At 38.2% G+C, this 17,343-nt stretch overlaps 1 protein-coding gene across 13 annotated transcripts in view; it reads left to right on the forward strand.

Moving 5' to 3' along the window:
• Positions 1 to 17,343, forward strand: part of TCF12 (transcription factor 12) — a 396,860-nt gene that overhangs the window by 249,652 nt on the left and 129,865 nt on the right. The window lies entirely within an intron of this gene.

A 17,343-nucleotide genomic window follows, 5' to 3' on the forward strand; every position in this document is an offset into this window, starting at 1 on the left:
TTTGAGTTTATTTTTGTGAATGGTGTGAGAAAGTGGTCTAGTTTCAATCTTCTGCATGTTGCTGTCCAGTTCTCCCAGTACCATTTGTTAAAGAGACTGTCTTTTTTCCATTGGATGTTCTTTCCTGCTTTGTCAAAGATGAGTTGGCCATACGTTTGTGGGTCTAGTTCTGGGGTTTCTATTCTATTCCATTGGTCTATGTGTCTGTTTTTGTGCCAATACCATGCTGTCTTGATGATGACAGCTTTGTAGTAGAGGCTAAAGTCTGGGATTGTGATGCCTCCTGCTTTGGTCTTCTTCTTCAAAATTACTTTGGCTATTCGGGGCCTTTTGTGGTTCCATATGAATTTTAGGATTGCTTGTTCTAGTTTCGAGAAGAATGCTGGTGCAATTTTGATTGGGATGCATTGAATGTGTAGATAGCTTTGGGTAGTATTGACATTTTGACAATATTTATTCTTCCAATCCATGAGCAGGGAATGTCTTTCCATTTCTTTAAATCTTCTTCAATTACCTTCATAAGCTTTCTATAGTTTTCAGCATACAGATCCTTTACATCTTTGGTTAGATTTATTCCTAGGTATTTTATGCTTCTTGGTGCAATTGTGAATGGGATCAGTTTCCTTATTTGTCTTTCTGTTGCTTCATTGTTAGTGTATAAGAATGCAACTGATTTCTGTACATTGATTTTGTATCCTGCAACTTTGCTGAATTCATGTATCAGTTCTAGCAGACTTTTGGTGGAGTCTATCGGATTTTCCATGTATAATATCATGTCATCTGCAAAAAGCGAAAGCTTGACTTCATCTTTGCCAATTTGGATGCCTTTGATTTCCTTTTGTTGTCTGATTGCTGATGCTAGAACTTCCAGCACTATGTTAAACAACAGCGGTGAGAGTGGGCATCCCTGTCGTGTTCCTGATCTCAGGGAAAAAGCTCTCAGTTTTTCCCCGTTGAGGATGATGTTAGCTGTGGGCTTTTCATAAATGGCTTTTATGATCTTTAAGTATGTTCCTTCTATCCCAACTTTCTCAAGGGTTTTTATTAAGAAAGGGTGCTGGATTTTGTCAAAGGCCTTTTCTGCATCGATTGACAGGATCATATGGTTTTTCTCTTTTTTTTTGTTAATGTGATGTATCACGTTGATTGATTTGCGAATGTTGAACCAGCCCTGCATCCCAGGAATGAATCCCACTTGATCATGGTGAACAATTCTTTTTATATGCCGTTGAATTCGATTTGCTAGTATCTTATTGAGAATTTTGGCATCCGTATTCATCAGGGATATTGGCCTGTAGTTCTCTTTTTTTACTGGGTCTCTGTCTGGTTTAGGAATTAAAGTAATACTGGCTTCATAGAATGAGTCTGGAAGTTTTCCTTCCCTTTCTATTTCTTGGAATAGCTTGAGAAGGATAGGTATTATCTGTGCTTTAAACGTCTGGTAGAACTCCCCTGGGAAGCCATTTGGTCCTGGACTCTTATTTGTTGGGAGATTTTTGATAACCGATTCAATTTCTTCGCTGGTGATGGGTCTGTTCAAGCTTTCTATTTCCTCCTGATTGAGTTTTGGAAGAGTGTGGGTGTTCAGGAATTTGTCCATTTCTTCCAGGTTGTCCAATTTGTTGCCATATAATTTTTCATAGTATTCCCTGATAATTGTTTGTATCTCTGAGGGATTGGTTGTAATAATTCCATTTTCATTCATGATTTTATCTATTTGGGTCATCTCCCGTTTCTTTTTGAGAAGCCTGGCTAGAGGTTTGTCAATTTTGTTTATTTTTTCAAAAAACCAACTCTTGGTTTCGTTGATCTGCTCTACAGTTTTTTTAGATTCTATATTGTTTATTTCTGCTCTGATCTTTATTATTTCTCTTCTTCTGCTGGGTTTAGGCTGCCTTTGCTGTTCTGCTTCTATTTCCTTTAGGTGTGCTGTTAGATTTTGTATTTGGGATTTTTCTTGTTTCTTGAGATAGGCCTGGATTGCAATGTATTTTCCTCTCAGGACTGCCTTCGCTGCGTCCCAAAGCGTTCGGATTGTTGTATTTTCATTTTCGTTTGTTTCCAGATATTTTTTAATTTCTTCTCGAATTGCCTGGTTGACCCACTCATTCGTTAGTAGGGTGTTCTTTAACCTTCATGCTTTTGGAGGTTTTCCAGACTTTTTCCTGTGGTTGATTTCAAGCTTCATAGCATTGTGGTCTGAAAGTATGCATGGTATGATTTCAATTCTTGTAAACTTATGAAGGGCTGTTTTGTGACCCAGTATATGATCTATCTTGGAGAATGTTCCATGTGCACTCGAGAAGAAAGTATATTCTGTTGCTTTGGGATGCAGAGTTCTAAATATATCTGTCAAGTCCATCTGATCCAATGTCTCATTCAGGGCCCTTGTTTCTTTATTGACCGTGTGTCTAGATGATCTATCCATTTCTGTAAGTGGGGTGTTAAAGTCCCCTGCAATGACCACATTCTTATCAATAAGGTTGCTTGTGTTTATGAGTAATTGTTTTATATATTTGGGCGCTCCGGTATTCGGCGCATAGACATTTATAATTGTTAGCTCTTCCTGATGGATAGACCCTGTCACTATTATATAATGTCCTTCTTCATCTCTTGTTACAGCCTTTAATTTAAAGTCTAGTTTGTCTGATAGAAGTATGGCTACTCCAGCTTTCTTTTGGCTTCCAGTAGCATGATCAATAGTTCTCCATCCCCTCACTCTCAATCTAAAGGTGTCCTCAGGTCTAAAATGAGTCTCTTGTAGACAGCAAATAGATGGGTCTTGTTTTTTTATCCATTCTGATACCCTATGTCTTTTGGTTGGCGCATTTAATCCATTTACATTCAGTGTTATTATCGAAAGATATGGGTTTAGAGTCATTGTGATGTCTGTATGTTTTATGCTTGTAGTGATGTCTCTGGTACTTTGTCTCACAGGGTCCCCCTTAGGATCTCTTGTAGGGCTGGTTTAGTGGTGACAAATTCCTTCAGTTTTTGTTTGTTTGGGAAGACCTTTATCTCTCCTTCTATTCTAAATGACAGGCTTGCTGGATAAAGGATTCTCGGCTGCATATTTTTTCTGTCTAGCAAACTGAAAATCTCGTGCCAACTCTTTCTGGCCTGCCAAGTTTCAAAAGAGAGATCAGTCACGAGTCTTATAGGTCTCCCTTTATATGTGAGGGCACGTTTACCCCTTGCTGCTTTCAGAATTTTCTCTTTATCCTTGTATTTTGCCAGTTTCACTATGATATGTCGTGCAGAAGATCGATTCAAGTTACGTCTGAAGGGAGTTCTCTGTGCCTCTTGGATTTCAATGCCTTTTTCCTTCCCCACTTCAGGGAAGTTCTCAGCTATTATTTCTTCAAGTACCCCTTCAGCACCTTTCCCTCTCTCTTCCTCCTCTGGGATACCAATGATGCGTATATTATTTCTTTTTAGTGTATCATTTAGTTCTCTAATTTTCCCCTCATACTCCTGGATTTTTTTATCTCTCTTTTTCTCAGCTTCCTCTTTTTCCATAACTTTATCTTCTAGTTCACCTATTCTCTCCTCTGCCTCTTCAATCCGAGCTGTGGTGGTTTCCATTTTGTTATGCATTTCATTTAAAGCGTTTTTCAGCTCCTCGTGACTGTTCCTTAGTCCCTTGATCTCTGTAGCAAGAGATTCTCTGCTGTCAGCTATACTGTTTTCAAGCCCAGCGATTAATTTTATGACTATTATTCTAAATTCACTTTCTGTTATATTATTTAAATCCTTTTTGATCAGCTCATTAGCTGTTGTTATTTCCTGGAGATTCTTCTGAGGGGAATTCTTCCGCTTGGTCATTTTGGATAGTCCCTGGCGTGGTGAGGACCTGCAGGGCACTTCCCCTGTGCTGTGGTGTATAACTGGAGTTGGTGGGCGGAGCCGCAGTCGGACCTGATGTCTGCCCCCAGCCCACCGCTGGGGCCACAGTCAGACTGGTGCGTGCCTTCTCTTCCCCTCTCCTAGGGGCGGGATTCACTGTGGGGTGGGGTGGCCTGTCTGGGCTACTTGCACACTGCCAGGCTTGTGATGCTGGGGATCTGGCATCTTAGCTGGGGTGGGTAGGCAAGGTGCACAGGGGCAGGAGGGGCAGGCTTAGCTTGCTTCTCCTTAGGTGATCCACTTCAGGAGGGGCCCTGTGGCAGCAGCAGGGAGTCAGATCCGCTGCTGGAGGTTTGGCTCCGCAGAAGCGCAGAGTTGGGTGTTTGCGCGGAGCGAGCAAGTTCCCTGGCAGGACCTGGTTCTCTTTGCGATTTTGGCTGGGGGATGGGCGGGGAAGATGGCGCTGGCGAGCGCCTTTGTTCCCCGCCAAACTGAGCTCTGTGGTCCGGGGGCTCAGCAGCTTTCCTTCCCTTTGTCCTCCAGCCTTCCCGCTTTCTGAGCAGAGCTGTTAACTTATGACCTCCCAGCCGCTAAGTCGCGCTTGCTGTCGGAACACAGTCCGTCAGGCCCCTCCGCTTTTTGCAAGCCAGACTCGGGGGCTCTGCTTGGCCGGCGAGCCGCCCCTCCGCCGCGGCTCCCTCCCGCCAGTCCGTGGAGCGCGCACCGCCTCGCCGCCCTTCCTACCCTCTTCCGTGGGCCTCTCGTCTGCGCTTGGCTCCGGCGACTCCGTTCTGCTAATCCTCTGGTGGTTTTCTGGGTTATTTAGGCAGGTGTAGGTGGAATCTAAGTGATCAGCAGGACGCGCGGTGAGCCCAGCGTCCTCCTACGCCGCCATCTTCCCTCCCAAATCTGTTTGATTTTAACAGATCTTTAACAGTTCTTCCATTTTGGTTATCTTCCTCAATTGTGTAAATGGGTATTTGCTAAGTATCTCCTGATTGGCTAGGAGGATAATGAGTTTTTATTGACACATGAACATGTTGTATATTCTAAAAGCTTGTATGCCAGTCGTTTGGAACTTGTGTATCTTTTCCCATAAATACAGTGTTAGAAGTAATATGAGTAGGTATTCAGACTGGTCTGTAAGAAAGTGAAACAGGAGGTAACTGAACTTGTATCCAGAAAGAGAAGGTTGTTGTATAGGACAAAGAACAAAAGGGATACCTAGAAGAAAGTTCTCTTCCAAAATATGCTTTACTGGGGCAGGCAAAAATATATGCCTATTTCCTCAGTATAATATATCTTTGGAATCTTTCCACCTTCATGTCTGCAAAGCCCCCTTTCCTTTCAGAGTCCTTTACTCCAAGTTTCCATAAGCCCAGTGCTACTATGCTGCTTTAGTCTTTAGCTGTAAGGTTCTTTCCCCCAGAGCACTCTGTCCAGAGTTATCTCTATCCTCCAGTGGCTTACTATATCTTCAACATACTGACTTCAGCTGCTATTAAAAGAAAAACAATCTAATTAAGCTCATTCATATTAATAAATGATTTTGATCTCAGTGATTTTGAGTTACCTCATTTATAAAATGGGAGAAGTAACACTAGCTTATCAGGGCTGTGGTGTCAAAGGAGATAATGCATAGGTTGTAAATGTAGGTTGTAGTATGTAAAACTGTACATGTACTAGGCATCATTGATAATGAGTGATGGACCTAAAATTCTCATATAATTATTTGCATTTTGAAAAGTTTCTTGATCCCTACATTAAACTCTTAACTGGCAGGGTTCTAGTTTTTACTTAAAAAAAAAAAAGTCTGTGGGAAAACTGAGTTGCAGTAGAGGAGCCACTTAGTTAAGCAGGCCATCCTCGCCCGGGTTATATACTCCGAATTGCCTTCTAAAGTTGTTGCCTTCTAAAGTTGTTTTCTAAAGTTGCCTTCTCTAGTCAGTCAACCTCTCCTTCCTCTGCCTCTTCCTCTCCCTCTCCCCTCCTTCTCCCCACCCCAACTCCCGCCCCCAGCCTCCATGGTAGTTAGAGATGGGAGGGCAAGGACTTTAGAGTGGTGTCTCTCAAGCTTTAATGCTTACCTGGGGATCTTGTTACAATGCAAGTTCTAATTCAGATCATCTGGGACAAGAACCGAGATTCTGATTTTTTTACAAACTTAAAATGCCCAGGCCTCTAGCATGAGAATTATGTTTTGAGTGAAGTTAAAACATGGATGATGTTTTTCTGTATGTAACTTAGAGAATATGTAACTTAGATAATTTCTAAAAGTATATGTAACTTAGAGAATTGCTCAACGTGTTATTACAAATACCTTTTAAATTTTCATATTAATTTCCTGCATTTAGTACAGACTGTTTGCTTTATGAGTAAAGGCTCACTAGTTATTCCAAGGTGATAATGAAGATGCTAGTATAGAGTGCTTATAGATGAGAACGACTACTAGAGGAAAATGTAATTGATAGTGGTGAGTTTTTCTTTTCATTTTTAAAACTTTTTCAACCTCTTTTACTAATAGTAAATTAAGTGTTAAATTTAAAATAAAAATAACTACTGAGTCTTCCCAAGTTTATTACATTTTCCTCATATTGCAGATTATGCATGTTAAAGTGGCTGATATTGAATAACCAGTGTAGTTTTATATTTTAATAAGTTAGGATTTTTGTCTACAGAGAACTGTTAAGTTATCAAGCCTTGTTTATTTCTATCATACAAAAATTATTCAAATCCATACTATAGAACTTTAAGGAAATTAATACTGGATTTAGTCAAGGCAGAAATACCAAGACACAAGGGGGCACTGTTTTACCATAATCCAACTGAATTTAAGTTTTTTTTGTTTACTGTGAATGCCCCCAAATTCTGTCTTCTTTGTAGTTATCATGAAAGCTTAAACACTTATGTTTAACTGTATGTTATATCTAAAGCTGTAACACTTAAACCAACTAAGCTTTCAGAGTTCACAAGTCAGATGTGTTCTTAGCAAAATTCAGGAATTTTTCATCATGTATGGCATGAGTTTGGAAAGACTGGGTGATTTGAAGATTAGAGATTGTGTAACACATTTAGTTGTTAGTGTTTAGGTCTGTGGTAAGGGGGAAATCACTGTAAAAACAATTCAGTTGCTTTGGAGAAATATAGTGCCTCTATTCTGCAGAAAGCGTTGGGATAAAGATTGAACTGTTAAAAACTGCAGCTGCATTTGCCATCAAATACCAAGTTGGTGCTGATGAATGTTTTGTTTTTATTGTCATGGAAACTTGGAGCCAGAGAATGGATATTCTATTCATCTGGGAAAATAGTGGTTCCTTGCATAAAACATAAGGACCTTCCAAAGCAGTTCCTAAAATAGATATAGGCTGAATATAATTCAAAAAAGTTGAGGAAGTAAATGTGGAATAAATGCAGTCATCTCTGGATCACTTCTGTTCTTAATACTGAGAATATAACTGTATATTCAGTTATTAAGCTATCTGCTGGTAGGAAGTTGAATTCTAGTGAAAGTGGTATTTAACATAATTTAACAATATTATAGTTACCCAACCCTTGACAAGCTGTCTATATACGTTTTACTTGATCTTAAGATATTTACTGGGATCTCTAAATTTATACCCTATTAAACAGTTGCTTCTTATCCCTGAATTTTTATTTTCATGCATGCTATTTACCTATTATAATCTTCCATTCAGAACATTTTAAGGCATTCTAGTGACAGGGGTGGGGGAGTGGGAGCTTTACCCAAAATAAACTCTGACTGAAACACAAAGATGATTGTATGGTCTGGAAAAAAAAAAAAAAAGAAAATATAAAAAATTTTAAAATACAGAGATTTAAGTAAATCCTTATGCATATTTTATAAAGTCATGAATGGAAAGAGACATTATAGAAACAAAATACAAAGGAGTTTTGGGTTCAATTATAGCAAATGTGGTATAGCAAAATAAAATATGGGAAATGATAGTAAAAAACAGGTAAAGTGGCAGTACAAATTATGATAGAATTTCTTTTTTTTTTTTTTTAAAGCTTATTTTTGAGAGAGAGAGACAGAGCATGAGCAGGGGAGGGGCAAAGAGAGAGGGAGACACAGAATCTGAAGCAGGCTCCAGGCTCTGAACTGTCAGCACAGAGCCTGATGTGGGGCTTGAACTTACGAACTGTGAGATCATGACCTGAGCTGAAGTCGGACGTTCAAGTGACTGAGCCACCCAGGTGTCCCTAAGATAGAATTTCTAAAGTTTATATGAAGAAAGGGGAAATTTTTGAGTTATGATGGTTTTACTAAAGGTTACCCAGCTAAGTTATATATGGAAGGGAAACTAGACAAGTTTTTATGACTTCATAAAAGATGAGAGAGAAGAAAGGATTAGAATGGACCATTTTAGATAGGATAGTTAGGGCTTCTCTGAGGAAGTAACATTTGAGCAGAGACCTGAATACTTTAGCATAAGAACTTTTCATGTAGAGAGGCTAGCAGGCCTGGCTGGCAGCCTTCAGTAGAATTAAAACTTGGAATGTTTAAAGAAAATAATAAAATTTCAAGTTTATGAACAAAGTTGAAGAAAACAAGAGTGTTGTAATAGACTTTTAAAGCAATACAGTTAACTAGAACATGACCAGTTTTCTCACATGGGACAGGTCCAGGATCAGAGCCTAAATCAAAGTTTAGGTTGCCAGGATATAGGAATTTCTCAGAGGAAGAATGGGATTGTTTCAAAATTAAAATTTTAAGTGTTTTACTGTTATTTAGTATTGTTTTTCAGAGTATTTTTATAAAATCATTGTTGAATATAGTCTGATGTAGGGAAGAAGAAGTAATTCAGAAAAAAAATGTGTCCAAAAAACCGCTATAAATATGATTTAATTTTACAGAGAAAATACTCTTAACTAGTGACCTCTAAGAGAATTAGTTTAATAACAGCAGTTTTCATAAATATGTTTAATGTTATATGGTATCTAGAGCATATATTGTGTATTTATGTGTGTATTTATCATATCGTGTACAATAGGACTGAAAACTGAAGATTTGCACAACAAAAATACCTGATACTGAATTTAGAGAACTAGTCAAGATGCCAAAGAGAAGTAGAGGAGAAATGGCAAACTGGACATTGTATTCCATAACTGAAATGATGAGAAAGAACTGGAAAATTGCCAGCTTTTTAACCTTTTAGAAATAACAGTGTGTGTAGTTAGAGCAGGAGATCATATTCCTAGAGCAGCTTGTTCCAAATTCAAGTATGTCAGCAAACATAGCAGAATTCAAAGTATTTTAGAAATAAAACATCAGAGGTTTACATATAAGAGAACCTCTTTACAATGTCATAAAAACAAAAATAGTTTTTGACAATTTGGTTTTTTAGATTTTCCGAAAGTTTGTCAAACCCATTTTCTATTATGGTAAAGTTTAGTTGAGCAGGATATATTTAATTTGGAAGACCTCCACCATGTAAAAAGAATAACAAATTTGGAATCTGTTTTGTTATTTATCTTCTACCATATGCACTTCTCTGAGCAGTTTAATAATAGGAAAGTCTATTTATTGGAGTCAAGGTTTGCTGTGTTCTAGCTCTCTGGTTTTTAAAAAATGGGTTTGCAAGAGAAGGACTGGGAGAATGTCTTGTTTTTGGTTTTGTTTTTTGATGTTTTTGTGGGCGGGGCTGGTGGAAGAATTTTCAAGAGGTGTAAAAAGTTCAGGAATTTTCATATTAGTTCTGATTAAATGTTAGTTCTGAGACATTGGACAGTAGATGTTTCATGAAAGAAAGGAGATAAATGAGGTGAATTCCACAATTCTCCAACTGGCTGCTAGGCCACAGCAATGGGGAATGGAAATCAAACAGAATTCAGGGAAGCCTCATTTGTTCAAAATTGCAGGGCAAAAAGGAGGGATCGTAGAGAAAGAACTCGAGATCTGCAGAACAAAGTCTTCAAGTCTTTGACTAAATACTTATTTGTGTATGCTTGAATCACTTGAAAGGAAAATGCTGAACAATTCCCGAAACTCACACAAAGCTAGGAGTAGTCCTCCTTCCAGCCAACGAAAGTGCAAAGATCTCATAATAAATGGCATTGTGTAGAGTCCTCAGTAGGGTATTATGTTGGTGAGTCTACATTAGCTCTGGGCTGAAGGCTGTTCTGGACCTGCCTTAACAAGCTTAAAGACAACCTTGGAAAAGGACCAAACTTGATTCCCAGTAACTTAACTGCTTACAAGAACAAAGTCCAATATTCTTTGAAGGAATACAACAAAATGTAGCACCCCCAAAACGTGAACTTCATAATGTCAAATTACCAAACATGAAAAAAAGCAGGAAACTATATAACCAAGAATAAAATTCATCAGTAGAAACAATAGAGCAGGAAATTACAGAGATGGTGGAATTAGCAAGCAAGGGTATTAAAATGGCTGATGTAAATACACTCCATAGCTCAGAAATGTAGAGAAAAACATGAATATGGAAATTAGAATGAGTAGAGTTAAAAAATACAGTACCTGAAATGAAAAATACATTGGATGGGATTAACAGAAGATTATTCACCACCGAAGAAAAGATCAGTGAATTTTCAGACCTGGAAACAAACTATCCTAAATGAAGATCACAGGACATCTAGCTTTTACATAGGGTGTGGAAAGCTGCAAAAAATGTCATTTCCATGCTTAATGATGAGAAAGGAAAAGCCTGAAAGCTACAAAATTCTCTTTTGAATCCATGAGAGAACTGAAATTGCAAGGCAGTCATGTGACCTGAATTCTGAGGAGCAGTGAAACATATAAACTGTATTGCCTGTGGCAAACCACGGGAGAATAAGGTGTCATACCAGTCACAACACAAGCAGGTAAGAGGAATCATCTAAAATTTTAAAGTTAAACAGAAGGCCAGTTGTAGACTAGCAGCATATCAGTTTGAAATAGCTAGGGGAAGCTAACAAAAGAACAGTTCAAAAGGGATTTCACACCTCAGGCTTTTTCCCTCAGACCTGTACTGCATACTCACAAGGATTTGGGGTAGAGCAGGAGACTGAAGAGAATTCATTCTGTTGATGTTGTAGGCATGCAGGAGCTGATCAGCTGTCATTGTGGGAAAAGGAGAAAAGCATACCAACATCCCCAAACCCTAAGTACTGAGAGACCTCTAAGCTGCTTTAAGAAGAGGCAGCAAAAAGCCTCTTGCCCAAAGGACACAGGCTAAGACACATTGATTGGGGAGGAGAGGAAACTCATCTTAGACCTAAGATCTTAAGCACATACCAAGTATAGGTCTCCTGCCTGTTAGTAGTGAAAACTCCAACCCAAGGTCATCTTTAGATGTAAAGCAGAGTTTCACTCTTAGAGGGAAGAAGAGATGAGGGATAGGAAAGCAACAGCAGTCTACCACTATGGGAGAGGCAAAAGCATGGAGAGACACACACTCTGGGGCACAGGTTTTATAGGATCTGTTGAAAGCTGAGGATGAAATATTAACTGAGAAAAGTCCTACAGCACCCCAGCCATATGCTAAGCACTAGGCAAAAGCAGCCAATCATTAGAGGGAGTTGAAGCCTCTGATCAACTGAAGGTAACCACAGAACAATCATATTCAGCTAGACTCCTGATTTAATTTGACTCATTTTTCCACACCAAAGGCCTTAAACAAGAAGAGGCATGCTTATTTCCAGACCTAAACACTGTTTAGTTCATTCTTTGCTCTTCTATACACAGTGGTCTTGCATTCAGTCAAAATTACAAGATTTGCACATAAGCAAAGTGAAGAAAGGTCAAAAGGCAAAATAATCAGCAAAACCAGACTGAAAGATGATGCACGTTGGAACTATCAGACAAGGATTTTGAAGTAACTCTGATTAACGTAGTAAAGGATATGGTGGAAAAGGTGTACAACATGCACAAGTAGGGGATTTTTAGCAAATAAATGGAAATAATAAGGATTTAATTGAAATACTAGAAATAAAAGACATACTAAGGTGAAGAATTCCTTTAGGATCATCAGTAGACTATAAACCCAACTGAAGCACAAAGAGTGATAAAAGACAGAATTATGGGACAACGACAGCCTAATACATGTGTCATTGAAGTCTCAGATGTAGAGGAAGAGAGAAAAGTTAATAGATCCAGGATTAAAAAAAACAAAACACACACACGTGCCTAGAATTATCATATTCAAAGTGCTGAAAACCAGCAATAAAGAAAAAATCGTGAAGGCAGCCAGAGGCAGAAAAACATATATATATATATATATATATAGTCAGCAATAAAAATAAACTACAGCAGACACCTCATTAAACACTTTGCAGTCAAGAAGAGGATAGAGTAACATCTCTAAAGTATTATTTATTAAAATTGTAAAAAGTAAGGTACCTGGTTGGCTCAGTCAATGGAGCATCCAACTCTTGATCCTTGGGGTCATGTTGGGTGTAGAGATTACTTTAAAAAAAGAAAAACTGTCAATCAAGAATTACATATTAATTGAAGATATTTTTTTTTATGAGGGCAAAGACTTTTTCAGAATCACAAAAATCCCCAGCAGACTTGAGGTACAGTAACTAAAATAGAATTGTTTAGGCAGAGGGAATGTGACACTATACAGAAACTTGGATGTGCATCAGGACTCAGCAGAATTTTTCTGTAAAGGGCCAGAAACTCTGTAAGTCAGACAAATCTCTGTCACAACTACTTAACTCCACCATTATAGTCCCAAAGTAGCCATAGATGATACATAATAAATGGATGTGATTGTGTTCCAATAAAACTTTATTTACAAAAACAGGAAGCAGGCCAACTTTGGTTCATAGTATGCCAACTGCTCATCTATAAAAAGAAATGAGAGCTTCAGAATTGGTAAAAATGAAAGTAAGTGTAAAAAACACTTTTCTTTATTTTCAAAATTTACTTTTATTTTTATTTATTTTTTCAATATTTTTATTTATTTTTGAGTGAGAGAGAGAATGAGTGAGGGAGAAGCAGAAAGAGAGGGAGACACAGGACCTAAAGCAGGCTCCAGGCTCTGAGTTGTCAGCACAAAGCCCAATGCAGGGCTTGAACTCAAAAATCATGAGATCATGACCTGAGCCAAAGTCAGACACTCAACCAACTGAGCCACCTAGGTGCCCCTATTTTTATTTTCTTTTATTTTTTTTAGAGAGAGTGAGTGAGTGGGGTAGAGGGGGAGAGAGAGAGAGAGAGAGAGAGAGAGAGAGAGAGAGAGAGAGAGAATATGTTAAGCAGGCTCCCTGCTCAGCACAGAGCCCGATGTGGGGCTCAGTCCCATGACCTTGGGTTAAATGCTCAAAATCAAGAGTTAGATGCTCAACCAATGGAGCCATCCAGGAGGCCCATGTTTTCTTATTTTTAATCACATTATAAAATAATAAAATTTCTAAGCAAAAATAGTAATACTGTATGTGGGGTATATAAATAAGTAAAAGTAAACTGTGTGACAACATTAACCCAAAGGATGGAGGGGAGGATAGCGGAAGTATACTATTGAAATAATTACTTAAAGGTAGATCATATTAATTAAAGATAGATTTTGTAAATTGAGGGCAAACTCTACTAATATAAATAAAAGCCAGTAGGAAAGACTAACTGGAATACTCAATTCAAAAGCAGGCTGAAAAAAAAATAACACATGAGACAAATAGAAAACAACTAACAAAATGGTAGATTTAAATCCTATGATATCAATAATTGTATTAAATGTATATAGTCGAAGCGCACAGAGTAACGAGATTGAAAACAAGCTTTTTACTTTTTATTTTCTATATTTTCCAGTGGTTTTTGTACTTACAGGTTCTTCCTTAGATGAAAACATTTAAATAGTGAACATCACAACATCTCTTTACACACTAATGCTCTGTAACACCTTTTTATCTAATCAGGGTGGTCTGCTCCTACTTCCCCCATGAGCTTCAGACAACCACCAAGCTATATTGAATCCAGTAGCTTAGAACCATCGACCCAAAGTAGTCCCATTTTCCCCAACCTCTGGGAAAAAGAGAATAAGCAGGTTAAGGATTACACTGAGCCTATCTATTCTGTCCCCACTTTGTTAAAGAATCTATAACTCTGTTAAAATTCATTTTAGATTATGTTTTATACCTTCAAATCTCTTCAGATCCCTTACACCTTTTCCATATCATGCACGCTTTCTTTGGTAAATCTTTTTATTTCAAATGTGAACAAAAACTTAATTATTGGGGCGCCTGGGTGGCTCAGTCTGTTACGGCTCAGGTCATGATCTCACGGTTCGTGGGTTCGAGCCCCACATCAGGCGCTATCCTGACAGCTCAGAGCCTGGAGCCTGTTTCTGATTCTGTGTCTCCCTCTGTCTCTGCTCCTCCCCTGCTCACGCTGTCTCTCTCTGTCTCTCAAAAATAAATAAATGTAAAAAAAAAAAAAAAATTAAAAAAAAAAAAAAAACTTAATTGTGGCTAAGTATACAAATACTGGTAGAGATAGACCCACTCATCAATGCTAAAGGAAGAGTGGGGCCATTAACCTTTAATGAAATTTAATGGAAGGAAAAGCATAAAGAATTCTCAAACCTTTTAAAGTGTCCAAAACTTCCTTTAAATTATTTCCTTGGAATCTGCCTTTCTTTTTTTTCTCTGTTTAAGCCTTTTTCATCAACCATTGATATTCAAGATACACATACATAGATTTTTTTAGTCAATGTATTTCATTAAAAAAGTAGTATCTTTTTTTTATTAAATATAATTTATTTTCAGATTGGTTTCCATACAACACCTAGTGCTCATCCCAACAGGTGTCCTTCTCAATGCCCATCACCCACTTTCCCCTCTCCCCCACCCCCCCATCAACCCTCAGTTCTCAGTATTTAAGTCTCTTATGGTTTGCCTCCCTCCCTCTCTGTAACTTCTTTTCCTGCCTTTCCCCTCCCCCCGGTCTTCTGTTAAGTTTCTCAGGATCCACATGAGTGAAAACATATGGTAACTATCTTTCTCTGCCTGACTTATTTCACTTAGCATAATATCCTCCAGTTCCATCCACATTGCTACAAATGGCCAGATTTCATTCTTTCTCATTGCCAAGTAGTATTCCATTGTATATATAAACCACAATTTCTTTATCCATTCATCAGTTGGTGGACATTTAGGCTCTTTACATAGTTTAGCTATTGTTGAAAGTGCTGCTATATACATTGGGGTACAAGTGCCCCTGTGCATCAGCACTACTGTATTCCTTGGGTAAATTCCTAGCAGTGCTATTGTTGGGTCATAGGGTAGATCTATTTTTAAAATTTTTTTTTTAACGTTTATTTATTTTTGCATGAATGGGGGAGGGTCAGAGAGAGGGAGACACAGAATCCGAAACAGGCTCCAGGCTCTGAGCTGTCAGCACAGAGCCCGACGCGGGGCTCGAATTCACGGAGTGTGAGATCGTGACCTGAGCCGAAGTCGGCCGCTCAACCGACTGAGCCACCCAGGCGCCCCGGGTAGATCTCTTTTTAATTTTTTGAGAAACCTCCACACTGTTTTCCAGAGCGGCTGCACCAGTTTGCATTCCCACCAACAGTGCAAGAGTGTTCCCGTTTCTCCACATCCTCTCCAGCATCTGTGGTCTCCTTTAGCCACTCTGACCGGCATGAGGTGGTATCTCAGTATGGTTTTGATTTGAATAATAACTAATATCTAATTAGGCCTTATCTTGTGTTTTCCATTTTGTCTAAGCACTTTGTCAGTACATTTTTATCCTCACAAAAAACCAGTGAAGTGAAACTGTTACTATCCCATTTCACACTTGAGGCAACTAAAGTACAGTGAGGTTAGAGAATAATCTATTTCAATGACTTCATTAAAATACAAAATAAAATACTATTTGTCTGAAAGCCAATATTACTCCAGAATGGGAATTTAAACCTACTTAGTCTACATCCAGAGTCTCTGTTCATAATCACTTCCCCATACCTCCTCCCTACATTATTACAGTTTTTTTTCTTTTTGTCAGTCTTTCTTCCTTCATTCCTCCCTTTCACAAATATTATATACAGCTCTTCTGTGACTTAAAATTGATTTGTATAGCCATTTATAATGAGTTGATATGTAAAATATTTATTTTGATTTATGCCTGACTCACAAATTAATTTGGATTATAAGGTCAGCCTTTACCTGCTTGAGGTCAGCCTTTACCTGCTTTCAAATTGCAAAGGTAGGATGGCAGTAAATTGCATGCAATACTGGAAGCTACTCAATGAAAACTGAGTGTGTTGGGGCACCTGGGTGGCTCCGTCGATTAAGCATCCAGCTCTTGATTCCAGCTAAGGTTATGATCTCACGATTCATGAGATAGAGCCCCACATCACATCTCCTGCTTGGGATATTCTCTCTGTCTCTGTCTCTCAAAATAAATAAACATTTTCAAAAAAGAAGAAAGGAAAACTGAATGTCTCCTATTTTGCCCTCAGTACCTATTATGTAGCAAGAATCATATGTAAATCTTAGCAGACCACAGAGGGAATTTAAGACTCCCTTTTGGCCATTTTCTCATGTGTTACAACAAAATAGAATCATCTCCTTTCATTTGCTCTGTATCTGTGTATTTTCTGTGGTGTGCAAAGTACTCACCTTTCTGCATTAGATAGGTGGAGGGTGTTGAGCTCCAGTGAGAAATTTTATTAACATTCAGAGCTTTTCTTAATCTAAATAAAATAAAGTCTTGGTAACCCTAAGTATACAGACTTCAGTTTGTCATATTCAACATACCGTATTCACAGTAAAATATCTCTAGGTGTGCAGGATGGTTTAGTGTTGATCTGGCTGTATTTCATGGACGCAAGACACAAAAAAACTTCCCTGCTGTTCTGCCATCTTGGCTCCTCCAGTAAAATACCTCAATGTATTAAACAAATGTATGATAAACTGCTTATACACATCATTTTTTTAACTGTACATTATTCCAGAAGTCCCTTTTTAAAGTTTGTTTTTAAATTCCAGTTAACATTTCTTTTAAGTTTTTTTTTTAATTCCAGTTAACATACAGTGTAATATTACTAGTTTCAGGTGTACAGTATAGTGATTAAAACTTGCATACATCTTGGTGCTCATCACAAGTGCACTCCTTTATCCCTATCACCTGTTAAACCCATTTCCTACCCACCCCCCTTTCTGGTAATCATCTATCAGTTTGTTCTCTATAGTTGAGAGTCTGTTCCTTGGCTTGCCTCTCTTCTCTCCCTACCTTTGCTCCTTTGTTTTCTTTCCTAAATTCCACATTTGCGTGAAATCATATGGTATTTGTCGTTCTCTGACTTATTTTGCTCAGCATAATACACTCTAGCTCCTTCCTTGCCATCACAAATGACAAGATTTTATGCTTTTTTAATGGCTGAGTAGGATTCCACTGTATATATATACCACTTCTTCTTTATCCATTCATCAACCAATGGACACTTGGGTTGTTTCCATATTTTACTATTGTAGATAATGCTGCTATAAACATTGGGGTGCATGTATCCTTTTGAATTAGTATTTTTTTTT

Source organism: Herpailurus yagouaroundi, unplaced genomic scaffold (assembly GCF_014898765.1).
Source record: "Herpailurus yagouaroundi ecotype Mexico unplaced genomic scaffold, PumYag 184, whole genome shotgun sequence".
In the NCBI taxonomy this organism is placed as follows: Eukaryota; Metazoa; Chordata; class Mammalia; order Carnivora; family Felidae; genus Herpailurus; species Herpailurus yagouaroundi.